The sequence below is a fragment of the Aythya ferina genome (genome assembly GCF_964211825.1).
Source record: "Aythya ferina genome assembly, chromosome: 2".
Taxonomy (NCBI): domain Eukaryota; kingdom Metazoa; phylum Chordata; class Aves; order Anseriformes; family Anatidae; genus Aythya; species Aythya ferina.
Genome location: NC_140297.1, coordinates 91,424,031 through 91,450,363, shown reverse-complemented (window position 1 = coordinate 91,450,363; position 26,333 = coordinate 91,424,031). Strand labels below are relative to the sequence as shown.

The 26,333-nt window shown below is 45.1% G+C and overlaps 1 long non-coding RNA gene across 1 annotated transcript; it reads left to right on the top strand.

The window, feature by feature from the left end:
• Window positions 1-19,156: 19,156 nt before the first annotated feature.
• LOC311430600 lies at window positions 19,157-20,856 on the top strand. Its single transcript, XR_014688901.1, has 3 exons — window positions 19,157-19,216; window positions 19,823-19,885; window positions 20,682-20,856. It is a non-coding gene; the product is annotated as an uncharacterized lncRNA (long non-coding RNA).
• Window positions 20,857-26,333: the final 5,477 nt, after the last annotated feature.

The following is a 26,333-nucleotide window of genomic DNA, read 5'->3' as shown; positions in this document are numbered from 1 at the left end:
TATTAGACTTTATGCAGTCTCTTTTATTTTTCAGATTTCATTTTCCTCAGAATGTCTCCTTCTTTTGTTCCGCAAGAAATATAAGTATTCTCTTTAGTGTGATGCAGTGCTTGTTATTAGACAGCCATGTTATTATTTATGTGACACTATTATTCGTATGGCAATGGCTGCTGTAAAATTTTCATCTGAGGTCTCCTTGCTCAAGCTCTTAAAAGTGTGATTACAAAGTAGGTGCAAAGGTAGGTGGTTGTGCAAAGAGTCCAAAATCCAGACAGACAGGAGAGGGAAAAAGGACAGCAGCTGAGTCCACCATGGAGCCATGATATTTCAGCCCAGCATGCCTCATCCCATGAGGCTTTCCTCACAGAAAGGCCAGGAGTGTGCAGTGACCAGATGAAACCTGACCTGATGGAAATGAAGGAGAGGCCATGCAGGTTGGAAAGAGGTGCACAAGCTGATACCACCTCAAAATCAGTGGAGGAGGTTCCTGTTCTCATGGCTCCTTACTGCAGTGGCTTGTAGGAGTGAATGAGATTGAAGGTGGTCCCCTCCAGCCAGCAGCAGCCTTCAGAGGTTGGATATAATCTATCATTTCTTTTGTGTGAACCTACTTGGCTTTCACTGGGTGGAGGATAAAATGAGAGGTAATCATTAACAGCAAATGATGTGGGTTATGCTACACACTGTAAATCAAGACGCTCCCCTGGGCACACTGGGACCCAGAATTGGCTCCATATCTACAGAAACATCAATACAGGTGGGGAAAAAAATATGTAATTTTCCCTATAGAATATAAAATATATATTTTAACATAAATGTTCTGCTACTTCTCATGTATGGGATAACATTCACCTGTATCATTCTGGGTCATATCTGCATTGTATGCTGGCAGACAGTGGTGTGAGTTAGCTTGAAATAAACTTTGTTCAAGTGTGGGTGCAACCAGCCTTGTTAACCTGACGCTCTGGGGACAGCAAGCTCAGGTCTCTGTGCTGCTGCATCCAGACTCCTCCTGAGATGGTGAACACTCTGCTGCAGTATGGACACACTCCATGCATCTTCAAGGGTTTGTGGAGAGTTTACCTGAACCACCTGAGTCATTGCAGCTCCTGAGCAGGTAAAAATGACATTCCAGCAAGGATTATCAGTTAAACTCTAAGTGCCTTCTTGCTCATCACTTTGTTTCTTTCAGAGATCAGGTCAAGAGGAATGACCAGGTGTGACGAGGGAACAATCCATTCGCTTCTTGCTAAAATATGTCTAACGGAGCGAAAGGGAAATGGGCTATTCTAAAGATAGGGAAATAACCTAGCGAAAGAAAGATGGTTTCAGTAATACTATTGCTGAGGGAGCAGAAACTGTATTATTAAAAGAATTATTCTTTTGACCTCTAAATAATTCCAAGTCTATAAAAGGCAGATTTTGTCAATAAATGAGTGTCATTAAGACAGATCCATACAGAAAAAAGATCATAAATCAAAAGGAGGAGGAGGGCTGCAGTACCAGAGTACAGCTACAAATTGCTGTTCTGCTTCATTTCTGCATTGTTAGCAACCTGCTGATAAATATGAAATGTGCACAAAATGTCTGTAGCTATTTCAACAGCAAATGGCCTAGCTTTTGAAAATAGCTGGAGCAGGTGGCATTAACTGAACACAGGCCTGGAAGAAAAGGCATTTGAGGTTGTGTTCCCATCTTCTGTGAGGGCTCCCATAGAGCACTGACTTATTGGACCTACATTCTTTGCACACTGCTTCTAGGAGCACCAGGGCGCGTGTTTGTTTGGGTGAAGTGGCCCTGCCTGTGAGGCATGGTGCTGGGGATTTGCTTTAAATGTTGCGCCTGATTAACTCCAGAGTTTCCAGGGACAATCTGGGTGCTCAAGGGCAGAATTAGAAATTGGGGTGGCGGGATAAACCACTAAGCGAAAAAAGGGAAAGAGATTAATCCTCTTAGCACACATACTGCTTCTGTTTATTTTTTTTTCACAGAGTTTTCTGGAAAGGGGGAGGTGGGGAATGATCCCAATTAACATGCTCTGACAGCTACTCCCTTTTTATCTGAGGTCTATTAAACAGCATATCACCATATGCCCTCTCAGCTGGGAAAAGGAAAATAATTTTGTGAGGGGAAAATGGGGCCTACAGAGTCATCAGCAGAGAAGGAAGAGAATTGGATGATGCTGCCAAAAGCAAGAGGAGATTGGGCTTGCATACCACTGTATGCAAATCTCATGCAATAGACAGGGAGGAGGGAGAAGAGAGAGCCTCTGGTATGTGGTCAAATTCAAATGCCTAGCCTAAGCTTAGGGCACACGTAGGGGACACATTAGGGGAGATGTCTTGCAGGGTGCCTGCTCCTCTCTGGTTCCCAAACCCATACAAAACACTGCAGGTAGTGGCCATTGCTGGATGATGTCCTGGGCATCCTAACCTCTGCTCTGTCCTGTCTTCCTGAAGGTCTTGTGTGGAAGGGGTGGCCTGAGCATGCTTGCGTGGGACAGAGGGAAAGGAAACCCAACCAGGGGCAGCGTGGTGGGGGAAGAGGTAGGACCATGTTAGTGGGCAGACAGCAAGAGAAGGGGCGAGGGCAAGGGCAGGAAGGGACATGCATGACACCACCTGGGGCATGCAGCAGGGAGAAGTGAGGAGCAGAGGAGAAGCCCTGAAGTGGTAGGGATGGGGGCAGAACAGGAACTCACAGTAAGAAGAACAAATGCAATTTGGCTTGCAAAGAGCTTGGCCTACAGAAAAATACAACCTTCCCCCATCCTGTCAGCCTGCCAGATAACATTTGTCAAATGATTTGGGACCTGAGCACAACAGAAAGATAAAGATATTATCATCTTCCATTATTAAATCCTGATGGAGGATTTCTTAAACGCAGTCTTTTCAGAGGAATGTGTTATTTTTTCCCTTGACATGTGAGATAGTGAAAAAGTAGGACTTTTTCCTCTGAGTTTAGATTGCAGTTTGTCACTGATTAGAGGAACCAGAACTTCTCTGCACTCGGTGGCTCTGAGCCATCTTCATGACGCTGGTGCAGTAAACACACTCTGACAGTAGGAATTAATGTTATAATCATATCAGGACTGTGAACCATAACTTGTTGATGAAGTTGTGAGAAGTGCACTTACCAGATATAGAATGTATGCAGAGCATTTGATGCATTAAATGTCAGATCCCCACAGCCTACATTCCAGAAATAAAAAAAGGATAATTAATTTCCATACATCTTGGCACACTCCATTAGAACAGTGACAGCAGAAGCAAATGCTGTTGCAAGTGGTTGCTAAAAAACTCTATTGAATTTGGAGAATAAGAACAGCAATTCAGGGTCAGTCTGAAAGTTCATCTAGCTCATCTAGTATCTTCTCTTCATAATGGCTACAGGTAGAGCTTTAGGGAAAACATATGAAAAGTGAGGGACTACAGAGTGCTACTTTTCCTGATTTGGTCCTACCTTCTAGCAATCCTTGGTTCATGGACCTCATGTATTTTCATCATGTGTTTAAGAGCCCTTGTTGGACCTATTTTTTATCCAACTGTTTTATTTTTTTCCCCAGTTGTATTTTTGGCATCAACAGTGTCTCAGATGTGTGAATTTCACAGCTTGTGCATGTGCTTGTGACACATTCCTTGTGTCTTTTAAACCTGCCACCTGATAATTGCCCTAGAGTACCTCTGTCTTCTTGCATTGTGATGTATTATGAAAATGAATACCTTGTCCAAACTGCTCATTAAGACTCAGGGTTACATAATTTCCAAGCTGAAAAGCTCTACTCCATGTATCATGTATTCTCCTCTGGCTCACAGCAGCACAGCCTTTCAATACTTTATGTGGTAAGCAAGGAAAAGCTAAACTTCAAGCCTCTTTCTTCCCTAAAGAGTTTCTCACAGTTAGTAGCCATTCCCACCCACGCCAGTGCTTCCCTTCTTACAGCCCCTTCTCTACAAGTGTTATCTTGATGCTACTTGGCACCACTTCTACCTTTCAGGACAAGCCATTTCACTTGGGAACTCCTTACCCTTCAATCAAGTTCTTCTTTCGAAACAGAGGATCTTCTTCCTCATTTCAGAGACCCCTTGAACCTCCTTTTTTGAGTGGAAGCAAAAGCACAGAAGTATTTGATAAATGGGATGCTTGTTCTGCTTTCTCTTTTCAGCCTCTAAAGAACCGGTGAGGTTGGTCAGCACAGGTCTGCTACTCTGCCTCAGGAGAGACCTCTTCTTTCACAGAGAGGAAGGAGGAATACTAACAAGGCCCACCAACTTCAGTAAGACACAAGGTAGATCTAAGTGCCTAGAAATGTGTCTGGCTCAAAAAATTCCTGAACCATGTCTGGTGGGTGGGAGAATAGCCAGGCGAGGTCTTGGGACCTTACATACAGCCCTCTCTCTAGGTGACTGCCTTTGGCCAGTGTTGGAGATTGGGTACTAGGCTAAATGGACTTTTGAGTTGTCCCACTGAAGCTGCTTAAGAAATTAATAGTTTAACTGGGTCTCACTGAGCAGGAGATAGGTCGCTTCATTGGGGTTGATGCAGTCCTGCTCTGAGTACAGAAGGGGATTATGGAGGGAGGGTGAGTACCAAAGTCTTTGTCTCCTCTAGGTCAGATGTGTTTGCACAACAAAATACACTTCTATGTATTAGATGTTGAGATGTTCCAATGTTGATAAGGTGATATTTAGCCCTCTGTGGCAACCAGCCTGCTACAAACACTACTTATATGCCTCCCTTTGGGGCTTAGGCAGTCTCTTTTGTTGTATTTATGGATCATCTAAAGAAGAGGGAGGACTGTCTGAACTTCAGGATGGTGCTGCAAGACTCAATGGTGATCTGCTCCTGAAAAGTCTTGTGTCCAGTTTCCTTCCCCTCTTATTGGTAAAGGGGTATAAGCTCAAAAACCTAAAAAACTGAAGAACTCCCACTAAATTGCACAAAATCTCTCTCTCTTTTCAAAATCTCTCTCTCTCTCTCTCTTTTTTTTTTTTTTTTTTTTTTTTGGTGCTGTGGATTTCAGAACCTTGAATTCTTAAAAAAAAAATGGCAATACCCAAAATATGGTTAACTGAAACTTTTCTGAAGGTAGATTTTACTAATTAAGTTCAGGGCCACAGAAACACTCCTTGGGTCTTACAAAAAATATCTTTGACATCTTTATTACTGTTTCCATCACCATAGGCCTCATTTCTTGAAGAAGTATCACAAATAGCCTGTGTCTCTGGTTCGTTCAAGTGGTGCTAGGGAATGGATTTCATGCGCCTTTTTACAGACACAGTTAAAATATTCCAGCTGTTGGGGTGCTGAATGGCAGCATGAACCATTTTACTGCATGGGAGTAGTTAAATGAATGCTTCATTGGAATTGAACAACAATAAAGAGTTCTGTGATGAAGATTCCTCACACACATCAATGTTTAAACAGCATTGTGAGGCTAAAGCCATAAAGAAATGAGCAAGGGGGAAACTTATGCTTACACACCAAACACAGCATGCATTGAGAAAAGCTAGGAGGTGTGATTATTATTTCAGGGTCAGCCTTGTCTGTTTGTTCTGCAAGGGCTAATTACTAGTGAAAAAATTAGCTCTTGCTGTTATCAGAATTACTGTGTACTGGGGAAAGGCGCTAGGAATGAGGGACAGAGAAGCAGGAGAATAAGAGTGAATAGTTACAGTGAAGTTAAACTCACCCTACAAGCATTAGCATTTCAGTGAGCAATCAAATGTCTGAATTGGGTCTTGATCTTTGAAGGCTTTTGAACCTGTGTACATTTCTGTGGGTGAGCAATCTACCTGAGGTTGTGTTATGATGTAAATTACCTCAACAGATAGTGCTCATCTGTGCACATTATAGCTTGAGAAGATTTAACCTTTCAGAAATGTACTAGCACATAAAACTATGCCCCACCCTGCAGCATGCACCTTGTTAGGGGGTTTCCTTGGATGGCCGCTGATGGAAGCCTTCCTGGTGGTGTCAAAAACATTATTTCTTTTTTTTAGTCACACTTCTGTGGTACAGATTTGAAAGCCATCAACAGAACAAAACGAGAACTTCACTAAATTCTGTCATGGTAACACATTTGTCTTAGAAATGTTAAATTAATCTGCTTAAATATTCCCATTTAATTTATATGTTAGGTAGGGACCTTGTTTCCTTTCAGAAGTTGCAGCAGCACCTTTTTTTTCCTTGACTTTCAGACTCTGTTTCGAAAGGCTTCATGAATTTACCTTTTTATTTTTTAAGCTTAAAGGTACCTTATTCGTAAACTGTGGACACACTTGGGGCATTAGAGAAAATGTCAAATTGTTTGAGACACTGTATATATTATTTTGAACTCCTTCTCAGACTTGCTGTCAAAGCTGTTTCTTGCCTTCTGAGAGGGTAGACAAAGTTGTGCCTTTTTTGCTGCTTCAGGACAAACGGACCAATATTGGAAATGACATTTTCTTTGTGTTCCCCCACATCTCTTTTTATTTATGTATGTGGTACCACTGGAGTTGCTAAGATATCTTTTGTGTCAAGAGCTAACACACAGAGTGGCATATCTTGGTGCAACTTGACTGGCATCAGCAGAATTGTGCTGGAAATGAATTTGTCAATTTGTATTTCTTTCCATAAGTGATAGAGCAAGAGCTTACTTCAGATGGGTGTTGAGCAGGTAGAGCACGTATATGAGCAAATATACCAGCTGTGGCTGTGTATTGCTCTTGCTCTGGCAGGAAGGGACAGTGTCCTGGGAGGTGTGGAGCTGGTCACAATACTCACACTGTAGTTCCCCTCAGTATTTGTCTGAAGCCAGGATTATTATCTGCCCTTTGCATCCTTCTAGCTCACAGAAGGTGCCTTGTAGCCCTTCCTACTCAGGGAGCTGGTGTCAGGAGGAAGCCATACAGGTGGATTTCTTCTTAAATAAGCTATCGCACACACTTACCCTGGGAGCAGCTCATGTCAATACTTGATGTGAGTAGTGGATTAGGGGGCAAAGGGTATGTAAAGACTCCTTCTTTCTCCAGTGCCTTCTCATCAGATGATTGATGAAGTATGAGAGATTGATTGGGAAGCCTGTACGCTGACTTTTTCTTTTAATCCTTGCCTACCTCTCCATGCTGCTAGCTGTGTTTTCATGCCTTTCTTACAGACAGATCAGGCACATTCATGACCTGCAGTCTTTTGGTTTTCAAAAACATTTGGCAGAAAGATGAGCTCTCACAAGGAGCAGCTGTTGGACAAACAACCATCTGGAAAAAAGCATTGAATAGATTGCCTCAGGATTTTTTTTGTTTTTGGTGGTGGTGGTAGATTTTTGTTTGTTTGTTTGTTTGTTTGGGGTGGGGCTTATTTTTTTTCTCTTTACAACATGCTTGTGTCATGGTGTGGTTGTTTTAACCTGTTGGGAAGCTGAACTCTACCACAACCACTCTCTCACTCTCCCTCTTCAGAGAAAAATGGGGAGAAAATACGATGGAAAGGACTCAAGGGTTGAGATAAGGACAGGGTAATCACTCACCAATTACCATCAGGGGCAAAACAGACTTAGTGCAGGGAGATTAATATAATTTATTACCCATTGCTAACAGAGTAGAAGACCAGAGCAGTGAGAAACTAAAAGCAAACTAAAAGCACCTTCCCCTCCCATCTGCCCTATTCTACATCCTCGTCCAACCCAGAACTCCACACACACACCCTGAATGGTGCAGGGGAATGGGGAATGGGGGCTGTGGTCAGCCCCGAATGCTTCGTCTCTGCTGCTCCTTCATGGTCTCTCTCTGTCCCTGCTCCATGTGGTGCCCCTCCCACAGGATGCCGTCCTTCCCTTCCTGAACTAAGCCTGCCAGGGCTGCCCACAGGCAGCAGCTCTTCAGGAACTGCTCCCACAAGGCTCCGTCCCACGGGGTCCATCCATCCATCCCCCAGGAGCAAACTGCTCCAGCATGGGTCCCCCACGGCTGGGCGGCAGCTCCCCCCAGACCCTCTGCTCCTGCGGGGGCTCTCCATGGGCCGCAGCCTCCTCCAGGCCACGTCCACCTGCTCCACCGGGGGCTCCTCCACCCACGGGGGGGCTGCAGCGTGGAGATCTGCTCCGTGTGGGACCCATGGGCTGCAGGGGGACAGCCTGCTCCACCGGGGGCCTCTCCCTGCACAGCCCGCAGAGGAACTGCTGCTGCCTGCCTGCAGCACCTCCTGCCCTCCTGCTGCACTCACCTGGGGGGCTGCAGGGCTGCTTCTCCTCTCTTTCTCCCTGTGAAGCAGCTTTTTTTTTTTTTGTTATTTTTTTTCTCCTTTCTTAAATATGCTCTCACAGACGAACAAATGACATAGTTTCTTGGCTTGGCTCTGGCCAGCAGTGGAGCCCTTATCTAACATGGGGCAGCTTCTAGATTCTTCTCACAGAAGCCACCCCTATGGCCCCCTGCTACCAAACCTTGCCACGTAAACCCACCAGAGCAACTCTTTCGGTGAAGAAATTTTTCGCAATAACCAACCGAAACCTCCCCTGGTACAACTTAAGGGTTTTTGCTCTTGTCTTGTCACTTGGGGCTTGGGAGAAGAGAACGATCCCCACCTCTCTGGAGCCTCCTTTAAGCTTACTGTAGAGCACAGGAAGGTCTCCCCTGAGCCTCCTTTTCTCCAGGCTGAACAACCCCAGCTCCCTCAGCCGCTCCTCACCAGACTTGTTCTCTAAACCCTTAACAAGCTTCAGAGCCCTTCTCCGCACACGCTCCAGCACCTCGAGGTCTTCGCTGAACACAGTGCTCGAAGTGCGGCCTCACCAGAGCCGAGCACAGAGGGACAACCGCTTCCCTAGTCCTGATGGCCACTCTATGTCTGATACAAGCCAGGTGTAGAGATACTTACATACATATATATGCAGCACTAGTACATGTTCCTTGGAAAACTGGTCAAACTCTCTTCAAAGCCCGTAAATTGATGGTTTCCTCTAACAGGCACTGACGCTTCAGCTGGATCCTCTAAATCCCATTTTACTGCTTCTGCTTCCTGAGCAGGTGACAGAAACTCCTAACCGGAGAGCAGAGGAGTTGTAGTTCTGTATACAGGAAATATTTGGAAGTTTGGAAGACGCTTCCCTTGCTCAGCTGCCATCCCTACGTTAATCAATCACCCAATCTTTTGCCTTCCAGCAAAAGTCTTGATGCAGTTCTTAAGGAAAGTTATTTCTGAAAATCCTCAGCCACCTCTGTGCACGCCAAACCTTTCATGGCACTGTGCAAGGCACGGATGGCAGCGATAAATCAGGTTGTGGAATGAATGGCAACGTGTGGGGAGGGAATTTTCAGGTGGCTTCGCGCTGTTTCACGGGTCCCTGAATTAGAGGTAATGAGGAAACAAGCGGTAGAAACAAAACCTTGAGCAAGGCTGAGATCAAGAATTGGCTACAGTGTTAAAGAGGACCTTTGGGCAGTGGGCAATTCCTGGCTGGCTCCAGGCGCGTGTCTGAGGGTCTCTGACCAACTGTATGATAGATTCGGGCGCGTGGACAGCACGTGGGGCTACGGGGAGAGGACATGTAGTAGTGAAAAAGGGCAATAAACGCCTCCTGTTCAAGAGCCATCAGGAGTCTGTGTCTTGCATCCCTTCAGCAACACAAATATTTGGCTCCAGATCCAAAATGTCATGTATTTGACAGTTTTATTTATGGTAGCCCTCCCCTCCCCTCCCCTCCCCTCCCCTCCCCTCCCCTCCCCTCCCCTCCCCTCCCCTCCCCTCCCCTCCCCTCCCCTCCCCTCCCCTCCCCTCCCCTCCCCTCCCCTCCCCTCCCCTCCCCTCCCCTCCCCTCCCCTCCCCTCCCCTCCCCTCCCCTCCCCTATGCACCCTGTCCCTACACACTGCTACACTCCCCTCCCCTATACTATCCTACACACCCCTACACTCCCCTCCCCTATACTACCCTACACTCCCCTTCGCTACACTACCGTACATTCCCCTATGCTCCCTGTCCCTACACACTGCTACACTCCCCTCCCCTATACTACCCTACACACCCCTACACTCCCCTCCCCTATACTACCCTACACTCCCCTTCGCTACACTTCCGTACATTACCCTATGCTCCCCTCCCCTATGCTCCCCTCCCCTACGCTCTCCTACACTCCCCTCCCCTATCCTACCCTACACTCCCCTAAACTCCGCTCCCCTACACTACCCTATACTCTCCTACGCTATGCTCCCCTCCCCTCTACTACGCTACACTACACTATGCTACACTACCCTATCCTACCCTCCCCTAACCTCCCCTACACTATGTTCCCCTCCCCTCCCCTCCCCTCCCCTCCCCTCCCCTCCCCTCCCCTCCCCTCCCCTCCCCTCCCCTCCCCTCCCCTCCCCTCCCCTCCCCTCCCCTCCCCTCCCCTCCCCTCCCCTCCCCTCCCCTCCCCTCCCTTCCCCTCCCCTCCAATCCCATCCCCTCCCCTCCCCTCCAATCCCATCCCCTCCCTTCCCTTCCTTTTATTCCCTCCCCTTCCCTCCCCTCTTGTCTTCTTCTCTCCTCTCTTCTTTCGTTCAGGTAACTTCAGATCGCTTCAGTCGTTCTCATAGCTCCTATCCCTGGCTGATTCACGGGAACCCATCAGCAGCAACCAGAAGCGCTCCAGCTGCTGTGTCACTGGTCGAGCAACAGTCTCCAACTGGGAATCGCTGACTTCGTTCTGTGGCTCAGACAGGTGCCTTTCAGTTCCACTGTGGCCCGGACGTGTCTTCTTGCTGTGTCCCCACCTACATCGCAGTTCTGCTTAGAAGCAGCAGCAGGGTTTGGAAGTAGTCCCAATACTTCCATTTTCAGTGGTTTAGCTTGGCTAGAAATGTGGTGGCTGTCTGTTGAAGACAACAAAGAGATTTGGGTTAGAAATAGCTAACTGAGTAGTTCCTTTCCACAAGGGCAAGGAATATTTACCCCTTCCTAATGGAGACTGCAGTGTCAGAGATAATGACGGGTCCTTCAGAGAGCTTTGAAATATCCCTTGGGGATGCTGAGTCCAGAGGACCAGAGTAAATCTGTCTGAAGCACACCATGGAAGCACTCTGAATTACTTCCTAGCATAGAAGCATCTATGCTGATACGGCTTCAGCTGGTTTCAGTGTTCTTCTTCACCTAATACCTAAATTCAGATAAGAGGTCTCAATGCAGATGGGAAGATTGAGAAATACAGAAATCACTGATGTGCTTTGAGAACTTCTAAGAACTGAGAACTAAATAAATCCAATGTTGTAACATTAAGGATTGGTTAGAAAAGTAAACGTTGAAAACAAGTAAAGGAGAAGGACAAGTAAGCTTTCTTAAAGTATCTACTATATTTAAAGGATCTTTAAATAAGTAAATAAGTAATGAAATATATACGCAGAGAGAGAGAGAGATAGATAGATATACAGAAACCTAAGAAACTGCTGCGCAGGTTAGCTTCTTGCTCTCTTTTCTCAAAGTCACAGTGAATACAGCATCTGTGTGCGTTACAAGCATTACCCTCAGTCCACCACGGGTACACACGCGAGGACAGCCTGCAGGTTCTGGAGGCAAAGAAACTGCTCTAGCTTGATGTGAAGAGCCAAGACAGAAGTTGCTGTTAGGGAAAAGATACACAGAGGGGATGAAAAACACGGAGTGTGCTTCCGACCTTCACAACTTCTAAGCAAGCGGAGATGAGGTTGTGGAAGAACCAAATGAGCTGTTGATCGAGAAGCAGCCTGAAGATTGTCCTTAACCAGGGCCTTGCATTCTTCGTTTTTAGAGCATTGCTTGCCTTCAAGTGCACGATCGTGATTTTATTAACTTTCTACCACTACAGAAATGCACCGGATTCTTTCACAAAACTTACGGGTGGTAATTGGAAATACTGGTCAGCATTCTCTGTTTCCGTCTTCATCCCAATTCTCTTTTGGCCTGTGAAGCTTTTCAGATCAGAGGAGAAGATCCGCTGCGATACGGAGTTTTGGATACTGCAAAGGAAACGAAGAATCGTGCTGACAACTCTTTTCAACCTCACCTGCAACCATCACAGAAAAGGATACCGAAAGCACACCGCTTTCTCATGGGAAGCATAAATTTGAGCATAGGTGTCCTATAGCTGAAGCGAGGTTAAGCAGGTTCCAAACAAGGTGAAGGAGCACACCCGTGAGCATTTCCATAAAGCTGTGTTTTCAAACAAATGGTGTAAAGACTTAGATTTTCTTACAAGTGAAGAATGAAACAATAAATAAACGAAAATTACCTGGACATCCAGTTTTCCTCTAGCTTGCTTTGCTTCTTTCCGAATCTGAGTCCGGAGTGACAGTCAGGGAGCAGCATTGTGCAGAAATGCCAAAGCCTCCCCAGCTTGTTGTACCTTCATCAACAAGGCCTTTGGTACTGCTGCCTCCTCAGCAACATCAGCAATTTCCTAGGAAAGCTGGTGTCCTGCAGGTCAAATAGGAATGGGAAACCCCTCTTGCCACAACTTCACACTCACACCAGAGCTGGCAGGACAGGCCGATGGACAGAGAAGTGTCTGTAAGAGTGTTAGAAAACAGACTTTAGATTTCCGTCAACCCAGGGAAAATTACTTGCTCATCCCTTCAAACTGAACTCTAAGTAGAAGGAGGTGATCCCAAGCTGCACTCCTGGCATCTATGCTGCAAAGTCATCAAATGCGCCATGTTACTGTACCAGCCTGTTATGAACAGAAACAGGACTTTGAGGTTATGCTGTTTGAGTAGAATTAAGCTCAAAGAGTTAGTCCTTTGGTATGTTTTTGTCTGCAAGTGTTTTCACTGTTTCCCAGACAATGTCTCCAGCAAGCTGGCTGCTTGCTTCATTTGTTCTGTTCCATTCTGTTTTGTTTTGTTTTCTTAGCAAGGGTTCTTAGAGAAATGAGATTAAAGTGATCATATTGTATGTCCATCCCTCCCTCCCCTTCGCTTGTCCAGAGCTTTTACCTTGTCCACCAGCTTGAATGAACTCGGTCATAGGCGCAGTTGTGTCCAAGTCATTCTGTTGCTAGACATGTTGTGAAGACAGACAGCTAAGCAGTGGGGAGAGGACGTGCTGCTGTCTGCAGTGTGACCTCAGTGCTTACCAAACAGTAGGGAATACACAGAGAAGGGCGTTAGGAAAACTTCAAGCCCCAGATACATTTTATGTTGAAACCATATTTCCCAAGATAACACTGGACACACCTGCATAATCAAAATGTATTCATTTCTTGGTTCATCCAACTCCTAGGTTTTAGTTTTAAAAAGTTTCTGTCTTGGCTTAAAGCACTCTTCCAATCTCTATTTGCAGTTACTATGATTTCCTGAAATAGCTAATCCCATTTTTTTCTTTGTACAGTCTCCCAGTCTCTTTGTTTTCCTCTCCCCAAGAAACTTAGAACTGCTCTCTTCATACTTGACAACTAGATATGGAGCCATATCAGCCAGAAGGAAGTTTTCTTCACACTTTCCGCTTCTTAGGGTATCTGGACTCTTACCTTTACTCTTACTCGCCCTTCCTACATTAGCACAAAGCAAGCTGTTTTGGAGATCTGACGTCTTGTTTTCCAGAAGCTACCCTGAATCACCCTTACGAGAGCTGTCCCACGCTGCGAGTATAAGTCTTGCAGTCTGGCCAGATATTTGCCTTCTAAGTCGATAATCAAACCTGTCAAGTTAAGAACATGTAATTAATGGAAAGGAAATCCTTTTATTTTGATCCAAATTCCCTTTTTTTTTAATTATTATTATTTTTTTTTTTCTAGACCAAGAGTGAATCGTGGGAAACCAGCAAAACTCATGTGAAAAATGGAATGAAAAATGTTAAGGTCAGGCAGCTTGCCCACTGCAATTGCTACCCTGAAAGCAGATGGAGTGCATCTTCATACACCACAGCCTGAGACACTACTCGACAGGCCAGCCCATGTGATGAAGTCCATTGCTGTCCTGAATTTGAACGTGACAGGGGGACTCTTAAGCCTCTTGTTTATGCTTTAGTACTTGCGGTCTATGGGAGGACCACAGCACACTCTTCTCTGTCTACCCTTATTTGTTGATTGTCTGTAGGGAGAAGAGAACGTGCAGAGGCCCTCACCCGTACATTGGGTCTGTTCTCACTCTGTGCCGCTCCATCATTGAGCAAAGTACCAAACTTGATGCTTCTGTAAGGACTTGACACAAACTACGGAATACTAAAATGAAGCATTCACAACAAAACCACATTGTTTTCCCCAGCCAAGCATCAAAACACTTACAGAAGGGCATGGGCCCTCTCTGTGCCCCTCAAGGGGAGATCCACAAATCCTCGTGTGGTTTCATCACATCCAGCACCCTTCTCTGTCCCTCCCAGCTAAACGTGCACAGAGGCAGCTGTTCCCAAAGTGCTGTGGTGACATAATTCAGTTCTGTTTCTGAAGTCACCACTGCAGGCGCCTCACAATGACAGCGCAACACTCTCTGTTGCTAATGCGTATGTCTCAGAAACAGCCAGAGAAGTACCACTATGCCCAAACTGACTTTAATTAGAGTAGTTCCAAAATTATTCCCTGCTCCCCTACATCTGTGGAAGGTGTGTGATAAATATTTTCCTGGAGAAAGGATTACAGACAAAAAGAGCTTGATTCTGATACGTTGCCCGTACTTGGAGAGCAGTTCACCTTTGATTTCCATGTAAGGAAAAAGAAGGGGACATCAACAACTCTCTTCCTCCGAGCTGGGAATATGAAAGAACCCCAATTCTCCAGGATGCCTTAATAAGGAAACGATGAATTTCCTTGTTAAACATCTTGTTTCTTTGGAAAACTTTTCCAGTCCTTTGCAACTGCGGTGGTCTGAATCGGGTGGGCAGCCGAGTTTCCACCACGGCCACTCTCTCACTCCCCCTCCTCAAAAAGAAAGGGGGAGAAAATACGATGCAAAGGGCTCAAGGGCTGAGATAAGGACGGGGAGATCGCTCAACAATTATCGTGATGGGCAAAGCAGACTCAGCATAGGGAGATAGTAAGAGTTATTGCCTACTACCAACAAACTAGACACATGAGAAACAAAGGAAAGAAACCCAAAACGTCTTCTCCCCATCTGCCCTCTTCCACCTTCTCCTCCTGAGCAGCGCAGGGAAACAGGGGACTGAGGGCTGCGGTCAGTCCCTGATGCTTTGTCCCCGCCACTCCTTCTCGGTCCGTCCCTGCCCCTGCTCCCCGTGGGGTCCCTCCCACGGGATGCCGTCCTTCCCCAGCTGATCCCACACGGGCTGCCCACAGGCAGCAGCTCCTCAAGCACTGCTCCCACACGGCTCTGTCCCACGGGGTCCATCCATCCATCCCCCAGGAGCAAACTGCTCCAGCACGGGTCCCCCACGGCTGGGCGGCAGCTCCCCCCAGACCCCCTGCTCCTGCGGGGGCTCTCCATGGGCCGCAGCCTCCTCCAGGCCACATCCACCTGCTCCACCGGGGGGCTCCTCCACAGCTGCCCCAGCAGCTGTACTGCAGCAGGGTTTCTTTTCCCTTCCTTAAACCTGCTCTCCCAGAGGCCCAACATAGTCACTTCCTGTCTCATCTCTGGCCAGCAGCAGGTCCCTTTGGAGCTGGCTGGAGCTGGCTCTGCTCTGACATGGGGCAGCTGCTGGGCTCTGCTCACAGAGGCCACCCCTGCAGCCCCCCCCGCTACCAAACCCTTGCCACGTAAACCCAATAAACATGGCCTCTTACATGTAAGGTGTCTCAAGTGAGATTTTGGCTGGTGTTTATGTAACATCCTTATGGGACACTGGCATAAGACATTTAGCTCTCTAGGGGGCTGAATTACTCAGAGGCTTGTTTCTGTCCTTTCTACTGAGGGTAACAGTGCCCTTCATCCAGGTCCTTCAGTTGAAGACTTTAAGGTGGATGGCATCATAATAATACATAAAAATTTCTCAACACTTTACTTTTTAGTCTGAAAGATACGTGTCTAGCCTGAGATATTCAAAACTGTGTAATGTTTATTAACACAGATATCTGCAGAAAGTTATTGAGCATCTCTGCTCTGAAAAGCTATCTTTAAGTGCTTCAGGCTCCATGAAAAATGGGTATCTCAGATGGACATTGCATAGCAGAAAATAATGATTTATTTCTAGAAGGTTAGAGCAGTGACAGCAATGCCACCTCTTCCTCCAGAGGCATGCCCTGCCTGCTTAGGACTCCCAATGCCTTTAGCCACGTGCTGGGCTCTGCTTCAGAAGTGCTGCAGGGCTTGTTTTTTTGAGAGCAATACTGCAAGTTGCGTGGCACTAGACTACTGCCAGACCCTGCTACAAGCAGGGATAGTTGCTGACTGGCAGAAGGCTTTGGCTCTCTTTTCTCCACTCGATACAATATCCATTTGCATTTATATTTGCTTTTGGACACAGCATTTGTTCATGCATTTAGCAGATGTGAATTATTCCTCTGTCATAGACACTCCTTTGCAAAGTCTTTCTCCCTATTCTCTGGAAAAGTGGAGGGCTGCCTGGGCTTGTGAAAATGCAGGTATTTCCTTAGCACTGGTTCCTACCCAGGAGCACACGACCTGTCAGTGCCGACACTCTTTATGTTTTGTTTCACATGCATTATCTAAGCGATTGACTGTACAGCTTCACTTCTCTGTTACAAGGATTTTTACTAATTAACTCATTTATAGTCTAACTAGTCCCAAACCTACAGTGAAGACATTTTGCCATTAGAATATTTTTAAAGCACTTTTTCTATTATTAGGGATATTTAACTTTATTGGAACAGCTGTAGAACTGACATGACTGGTGTTCAAAAGTGTACATTTGGCATCAATTTGGACTTCCTTTAATTGCAAATTAGTGTGAATCTAGCCTTCATAAAGCCACAGAAGCAAGATGATGTCAAAGACTATTACACTGCGGTGTGCTAGATCAGTGCATGAAACATTCAGTAAAGACTCATCTCAATTATACAAGTGTAATAGCTTGTTTTTTTTTTTTTTTTTTTTTTTTTTTTTTTTTTTTTGTTTTTTTGTTTGTTTTTTTTTTGTTTTGTTTTTTTTTTTTTTTTAATGACTATAAGGGGAGACAAGGAGGGCAATTAATACAATATTCCCTGTCTTCCCGTAACATGGTCCAAATATCTTGTCCTAGCGGTGGAAGATATATGTGCTTGTTTTCTCTGGTTCAAACAGCCTGAAGAACAAAGCAACATAGTAGTTTAAAAAGTAAATGGAACTGAGAGTGGAGGGTAAATACAGGGAGAAGCAAGTGAACTTGTGTCTGTATTTATATGTGTCCCATGTCTGCTTTGTATTACTATTGCCCTGAAATAAATAGCACTGTGCTTTGCGAAAGTGAGCATAGCTGCCTGCTTGTGTCATTATTTTTCTGGAAATACTATGCCACAGTACTGAGCTTAAATCAGACCAGCTAGATGTTTACCACCTTCAAAACCTGATGAAGGTGAGATGGATGGAAAAGGATGAGGGCTGGAGGCCATGGTGGTGTTAAAGATGTAATTAACTTATAGATGTGGCAGACCTATTTCAGAGAATTTTTTATTTCACTGATTTGACAAAGTTGTGTATTTGGCCTTTCAGGGCACACTGTTTTTCTCAACAAAGCTTTGGAAGTTCAGAGTTACAGAAGAGTGCATCTTTTCCCTTATTAAATATGATATTTTTATAACATTTTTGTAAGAGTTTGGGAATTATCCAGCCTCTTCCACAGCTGGTTGAAAGTGGCATAATATTTTTGTAGAGAATTAATGGCCTCCTTTTGTCCATGTGATGTGGAATTTAACTGAAAATTTGCAAGTCTGAATACCCCTAATTCTTGCCTTCATAATCAGATTGAAGGTCTCCATATTACCATACCTGACAAAACAATTTTTTCAAGTGATTAAATGTAGACCTACTTGAAATTTTGCTTTTAAACTCTTCCCAAAAATGTCTTATTTCAAAACAAGATGGAAGGACTGAAACTTTCCCCAGTTTTTGTTGAGCCTCCTCTCAAAATCTCCATATTTCAATGGAAACAGTCATACTGCACCCCACTCTGAAAGTTTCTTTTGAATCCCTGTGAGGAAATCTGTGTTTTTTATTTGTGCATCATCTTGACTTCAAAGGTGTAGGAAAACATTTCAGAACCCATGGCTTTAGTCAGTGGGCCTAGTTTGGTTACTGACTGGGACGATGTGTCCTCAGACTGCTACAAAACCAGAGTTGCAGAAAAATGGTAAGAGAACATTCATTACCTCTAAATTGCTTTCACTACCATATTGTTAACTTGGCAACAAAATGAGTTTGGAATAGATCCTGGAGATTTTAATTGCTTGAAGCAATCATCTTGGCTATTAAGTCACCGGGGAGAATTCACCTCAGGGAAGCATACGGCATAGAGCTGATTGCAACTGATCACTGGTAGGGTGTGAAATAATTCTCATGTATAAAACATTTGTTACCTTCCTTCAGGTGCTAGTACCAAAGTCACCACCATAAGCTCAGCAGCCACAGGTAGTCTCTCCAATACGTTACTCCTGCTTTAAAGAGGTGCATGGGAGGGCCAACAACCTCACAACACAATATAATACACATCCTTAAGTATGGGCACTATAAATATTTAGGAGGGAGGTAAATTAGTGACTGATTAATGAACTGTCAGGTAACCTGTCAGTAAAGGAAACAAGATCCAGATGTCTACATTCATTAGATGATAACAATTCTGAAAGTATGAGCAACTTTGTCAATACCTGTGTGAGTAATACAGCATCTGGTCTTCTGTATTACAGAGCTGGTACAGCTGCAGAGCACATTTAGAGCAAAATCTCTCCAAGAGACTTGACAGGAAGGAGAAGACATTTCAAAGACTTAGACAGTGGACAGCATTAGATGTATTGTTTGGGAGGTAGGACATAAGACATAAAAAAAAGATAGCTAAATATGTTTACAGTCAGACAACCTAAGCTTTATCATTTTTTTAAGCGTCTGCCACTTGGCAAGCTGTTCATCTCAATTTCCTTTTCCTTTTGTGAAAAACGTGGAAACCGATCTCAGTTTTCACTTGCTGTAAACTGGAGTTGTTCTGTGAAAGCTCGAGGACCTCGAGCAATTTACAACAGCTGAGGATCTGCATTTGAAAAGAAGACAAGCTCACTGTAACCTGAGGCACCTCACAGGGGAAAAATAAAACCTGTCAGCAATTTTCACCTCTTCCTGCAAGGGAAGAACTCTGGCGACCCTGACCCACAGCTGCTTTGGCTCTTCTGGATGCAAGGCAGCTGAGGTATTCCAGCTTTTTGCTTTTTCTAATGCCCTAGGCATTTTTAAAGAACCATCTCTGTGGATGTGACTGTCCCAAGGCCATAACACAAGCAGCTGAGCCCTCTCCTTTGTGGTCTGTTTGAGCCAATGAACCAGGCTTGCTTCACCTGGCAGTCAGTCTTGCAATAATGACAATTTATTTTGAGAAAATTAAGTGCGTGTTCCAGGCAGCCATCCCAGTATCCTCAGGAGTTAGCCTCCTATGTAATGTGAATAGTCCTAGCTAGAGAAGCCTTGCTTAGAAAAGTCCCCTGTTTATAGGCATCTTGACATACACTGGCAACTTTTTGTTGCTTTTTATAGAGCAAGCATCTTTTAAAATGCAATATGCATGAGAAAAGGAGAGAGATGAAAGCAGAATTGTAAAGAAGGAGGAGGTCCTCAAAGTCCCCGTGGTGACGTAAAGGGGAATTTACAAGGTCATGTTGAGCCTGCTTAAAAATGTGCTGATGTAGAGAGGATGACGGGAACTCTCAGAGACAACTGGGAATTGAGTCACTCGTCCCTGCCTGCTGCTGCCTCCGCCTGTGACTAATGTTTGCAGCTCACCTTTTTCTTCTTTAAGCAGCTGATGCGCCCGATGCTGACTCAACTCCAGGGGATGGAAACGTAAGCCAGATTGAAGCCAGAGGTGGTCTTGTTTCCATGCATGGGGTTTTATTTTTCATTGTTTGATTAAGATCACAGCCACATCAAAGGCGCTGGAGAAAAAAGAAGGCACATTTTTTCGCCCTTCACAAAAGGTCTTTGGGAATTTCAGCTCTACCTCGGGCAAGGGGGAGGTGATGAAGTCTCCATCTAGACCAGCCAATTCATTTCCCTCCCCCTCAGCCTCCCTCTTCCCATCCCCACACTTGTCTGAGCCTTTCTGTAGGGAAAAGATAGGGGAAGGTGACTGCGACAGATGAAAGTGGTGTTAGTTATGTCAGCTGCTCTTGGAACTGGAGCTGAGGAATCCGCCTACTGAGAAATACAGCCAGAAAATAATCTGTCCCAAAGAGTTACTGCAGTCTCTGCGTAGGGCACCTGAAGAATCTTTTGAAGGGCGTCTTTTTTCTTATTACAGTAATATTTTTCAGGTTCACAAGGTGAGCACTGTATATGGGATGCAGCTGGCTACGGTGATTAATGGCCCTTTCTGCTAAGAGTTCCTCTGCAGATCCTTTGGCATTTCATGTATTCAGCAAAGCTTATTTCCACTTAACTGCAGTCTCTCTTGGTGGCTCAGTGTCCATTTGGGCCCTTGTAAAGTATATCTGCATGCTAGTTAATCTCTGCTCTTGTCAAGGAGTCTGCCTATGTCTCTCTCAAATGCTCCTCCCGTGGTGCTTTCTGTCCTTGCTGCTCTGATTGTAGTTCCAGCTGCCAGTGCTGGGGAGGAGAGTTGTGTTTTTTGTTTTTTTCTTTTTTCTTTTTCTTTTTTTCAGGACTTCAACATCAGCAGAAATGCCTTTTAAAGAAGAAACGGTTGCTGAAACTGTGGCAGCAGGAAGGTGCCTTGTGGTGGAGAGAGAGGGCGATCCTCTGGGGTGGGTGGTGGAGCTGGCAGCTTGGGCATCAGCAGTGGCACGTCCTTGCTGCTGCAGAGTATTTGTAGCAACGTAGCTGTCAAAAGGTAACTGAAGCACTAAATTGCCTTCGTGTTCACACGCTGCTGTCCCCTGGTTACCGGTTTTTGCTTGTTTGATAGCACAAGGGAGGTGACAGAAAACCGGAGCTACAGATTGCCTTCCTGTTGGCAATGCCGCCACTCCATAGAGTGGGCATTACATGCTGCCCTCTCTGACCATCCCTGCTGGCTGCACTGAAGCTGAATACTGCTGCTTGCCCTTTTTGATGGTCGGACCAGCATTATTTCATAGCATTCTCATCCTTCCCCATGTGGAGTTCGCTGTTAATTTGGGATTCGCCACAATAGCACTGCCTGCCCACTCACACTGTGTTTTGCTTCTGAGTTGGTTTCCTCCTTTTCAAAGCTCTCTCTGGGTTGCTCCAGGCTAGCTTCACTGTTTCGCTCTGCTTGTGGGCATCTTGCTGACCTGCCTAACAGCTTGGCTGCTGCTGGTGAGATGTCTGGCTCCTCTCAGCCTCATACCATCCTGTGCCTGGTGCTTACAAATCTGAGCTGAAACATGTTTCCCCACTTCTGTTACCAAATTAATTTCTTCTCCCCTCGGATGTTACTGCTAGGATGGCTGACATTGCATCTGTTCGTCTGTTTCAATGTGCCAATGCAGCTACCAATTTTGGTGAAAGCAGTGTTTGTGTTTACCCAAGGCGGTCCACAACGGTCCTATTTAGCCATACAAAGCAGCTTTAAATACAGTTTTGTCAAAAATGTCTGATAAAGAGATCATGAATTTGGTGCAAAAGTGCCTCTGATTTGTGTTGTTAAGACTAGGAAGGAAACCTTAGTCTCTGCTGCCTCTCTTGCTTTAGGTTTTGACCTCCTCTGTGTTCTTGAGGGTAGTATCTGAACTTGCTGTGCAGCCCAACCTCCATTTGGAGATGATTGCTAAGCTGACACTGTCTGAAAAGTTTGAAAAATTTGTCATTGCCTTTGCTTCAGGAACCAGAGTGAAGTAAGTGTAAATGTGCCTGAGTGTTGAGTTGACTTGTTTCATTTATTTTTTTTTTAAACTTGCATCTCTGTATTCCCAGCCCAACACTACGGGTAATTTGAGTGAAAACGAGCAGTGAACGTGGTGGCTATTTGATGGAAGATGATGTATTTCAGAAGCATACTTGCTAGACACAGGCTTGAGATGCAAGGGTACAGCTCTGAATTCTTGTGGGTTTTTAGGATGGCTAAGACTGCAGTTTGGTGTCAGAAATAGGATGAAGAGAGAGCTTAACACATACAGTGAGGTCTGAGTTCCTCTCAAAGTGCACATTCTTCTAATCTAGGGTTTAATTAATATTATTTGTAGTGCTTGTGATGGTGCTTTCAAGATCTCTCCTTGAACTGGGCTCTGCCACTGCATTTGTGCTGGCATGCGTCCCTGGTGCAAACACAGCAAATGCACTCATGCTCAATATTTGTGTGGAGGGAGGAGCCAGAGGAAGGTAAAGCAAAGCTGTCAGGTTGGAGGAAACTTATGGCAGGAGGGGGAAGTCCCTCTGACTCCTTCTAATCCTACTTTACAGAGTCCATTGCTTTTGTGTTTGTTACCGGTGATGGGGATAAAGCCAGAGAGACTGGAAGGGTTGGAAGATTTCAGTCCACCTCTCTCGTTTCTGCATGGAGAAGACTGAGAATGACCCAGGCAGAAATGAGATGGATTTGCAAATGTTTGGCAGCCTTTGAAACAAGAGTGTGCATTTTCTATGTGCGTGCACCTTTTTCAGAGGTCGTTGCTGTGCGTTGGGGAGGTATTGCTCATGCAAACCGGGATGGCAATTTCAGCCCAATGGCTGGAATTCACATAACTGTCAAACTAAACGAGTCTGGAGCACAAGCAAAAGTCATTTCAGAAGGTTAAATCATGAAATAAACACCACTACGTGCTTTAGGCTTTAAATTGTGAATCATGAATGTCAAACACTTGAAGGTATCAGCATAGCATGCTATTTATCACAAAACAAACAACTTAACTCACTGAACACATTTGCAGAGGTCTCGTTCTTCTCCCACGCTTGGCTTCCAGGCAGATTCAGAAGTACTTTTGTAAGGAAGGGCTCCTTTGCTACAGGATGGAGAGGCATGAAATGGCTAACCCCGAATGCAGGTATTGTTCCAGAGGTGCTCTGCATTGAAACAATGAGTATGCTCCACAGCCATCTCTTGAGACTGTTTATTCCCGTGGCATACCTGAGAGCCAGGCACAGGAAAGCCTATTAAAATGAAAAAAAGCCGTGTCGTGCTGGCACACAGCGGAGAGGCTTCATGCATGCCTTCTGCTGCTGCACAGAACAGGGGCGAGGGGAGCAGCAACAGGTCTCAGCACACCTATGCATGCCAATGCTCCCCAAATCTCATAATATCGATAACCCTGCCTGCCCCACTGCTGCTGGAGGTAGCCTTCAGCCCCACCTCTGCTCTGCAGCATCCCTGCTGTGGGTGCGATTTGAAAGTCAACTCCAAAGACAAGGCTGTGTGATTAGTGTGTCTTTTAAGCCTGAGCGTTGTATCTTAATCAGTCTGATTTACTATCTGATTCAGCACATTAGCTGCAGACTGTGCAGCTTCCCAAGCTCCATGGTGTAATGAATATGCATGCATTCAACAGTTGCAATTAGCAGGCAGCCACTGCTGGGCAAAACAAACAACCTAGGGTCTAATTCCACCCTTCCCATAGTGACTTCATGGGGAGAGTAACTAAAATACAAGCCCCTGAATTTGCCCTTCAAAGCAGTGGCAAAGAGGCCCTAATGTCTCAAAGACCTATTTAAGTGGCAAGGTTTGGGTCAATTCTAATTTTACCTGAACCAGTTTGCCTATTCCTATGTGGCCCAGTCAAGGAAATTGAAAGCACAGAGCACATACAGTACAGTACCTACGTCAGTGTTTGCTTCAGGACTGGCCATTTGGGTAAGCTGCCTCCTCTCGCTGAGAGAAATAGAATTAATTGTTAAACTTCAAGAAAGCAAAAGGGTTAAGCATTTCCTTTGGGAATCCCAGTGGATGGATTCAGCATTATACAATTGTCATGAGAATTTGAGCCAGAAGCTCCTCGAATAACTGGGAAAAATATGCACAATTAAAATTATATTATTTCTCTCGTCCTTCAGCTTAACCCTTTGGTGGACTGTAAACTGAAATACTTTGTCAGAGGCTTTGAAGGAATCCTTACACAAAATTGAAGCTATGATTCAAACCTTGGGTTTAAGTTGTGCTCATAGCCAACTGATTCACAAAGAAACAACAACATATAGTTATTTCATATAAAACATTTATATTTAATAAAAATCTGTCAGGCATTCAAAACCATGTGTGAAGTAGTTTAAAAAGCTCACAGAGTAGTAGAACATTGTGTTTTATTGCACGCAGAAGCAGAAAGTGAGAGCCTGAACTGCAGCAAAGGAAACCTAAACTGTATCCAAATCTGAAGGAGATAAAGGTATCATGCTGGTTCGTACATACAGGAAAGGAGACTGAGTTGTATCACTGCGTGGGTCTGCTTCGTCCCTTCATGTCGCTTTCCCTCTCCTGTTCCAACAATATCAGCCTCATCCTCTGAAGTTCTGCATGGACTGGGGTTGCAGAGTCTTTCAGAGGCTGCTGACCCAGATATGACTAACATCACTGTAAATGCCTGTCTCTGCATCAAAATCATCACCTTGAATTCAGCCTAACCCAAACCACCCATATACACAGTGTGAGTAGGTCACAATAGCTAACCAGGTGGAAGTGGTGACCAGTTATGGACCATCTGATCACACTCACCCTCCTAGGTAGACTTCTAGTGACATCCCTTGTCACTGGCTCCCTGCTGCATGCCTGTCTGCTTCAGTGGGATGTTTCTAAAGTTTGTACTGGGGCAATGTGTCCAAACACACACAGGAAGTGTGCATTTTGCACATGTGAAGTCTGCAACACAGTCAGAAGCAAAACAGCGCTTGTGCTTTCCTGGGCAGAATTTGATACGTTTGGGCCAAGTCAAAATCTCTTTGTAGAACACGGCACCAGTTTCTTTGCCGGTTCTTTGGAAAGGTGCTAGGTATCCAACGAGAAGAGAGAATAGCATGCTAATGCATCTGAAGATGACCAGAAAACCCACACCGCCAAATGCTCACCTCTCCCAGATGGTTTGTCTCATTTGCCTTCAAGCTTTCTGAGAAAATTACACGTTCCATCAAACCTGGCCAGTGGAAATTCAAGGAGGCTGATTTGGCTTTTGCAAAGCTAAACAGTGACAGGGAGACAAGATCAGGCTTATAATGACAGGATATTTTCTGCTTAGCTATGATGAGATTAGCTTCCCTGCATAATATGTGCTGACTCTGCAGAGGCTTCTAATTCACACCACTTGCATATATTTATATATTTTAACAAAAAGGCAATAGCTACGCCTGTTTAAAAATAAAGCAGACTTGCTCTATTCACCCTCTGCCTCAATTGTTTGTCATTTTCCTTCTGCACAGATGGAGAGTGGGAAATCTGCTGGAGTGTAATGCGGAAGTAAGAGCGGGAGAAGCACTTCGGGCCTGATCCTGATGCCAGCTCTAGAATGTGGGTGCTATGTCCAGAGGGGTTTGCAGGGGTTAGGGGGCTGCCAGCTCTCTCTGTTGGGATGACTGTTTTGTGATGTGTGGACCTGGCTGTAGCACAAGTCGCTCCGCCTGGTCATGAACTGGTGAAAGACTTTCTGGGGCTGTGTTCAACCTCAGAAAAGAGCAGGTGGGAAATTGGGCAGTGGCAAAAACAGGGTCAAAACAGATTGAAAGGCTGGGTTATAAGGAGATGGAGTAGAGCAATGAGATAAATGTGCACATGGAGATTGCACTTTAAAATTCTGACCTAGTGCTCCAGTAATTACAATACCTATGTCTGAGTTCATATCAAATGTTGTGTGTTAGATCTACTTGTTCTACGCTGTTAGTAGAAGGAGGAGTTTCTTCTCCATGGTTCAAGATGCTTGCTTACCTTCAGCTTAAGGAAAAGAAATGTGTTTTATGCCAAGGGATATACTGAATTAATTACTGAAGTGCAGAGGGAGAAGAGGAGGGATGGATGATGAGTACAGTTTAAAAAGAAGAGTATTTGGCAGATGCAGATTGCTGGTCAATTTGTGCTCTCAAGTAGCTGCTGAGATGTCAACTGGAAGGGAGACAGGGAAAGGAAAGGAACTTATCTTCATGTGCATAAAATATTAAGGCTGCTCCGTAACCCTCTCCTATCCATTCCCTCCGAAATGAGAGTCTGAGTGGTTTGCAAAATCTTTTCAAATGAGCCTTCCCTGTTTGAAACACTCAGAAGTGCAGTGTGACAGGCTCTTAACAGCAGTAGGCACCATATGTAGCAGTTGCTATTCTTTGTGTATGTGCTGTGCATACATACGGTCAGCAATGAAACATGTGGATGGGAAATGCATGAAAAGCAGCCCAGGAACTTGCTCGTTTCTTGTTGTTGTTTGTTT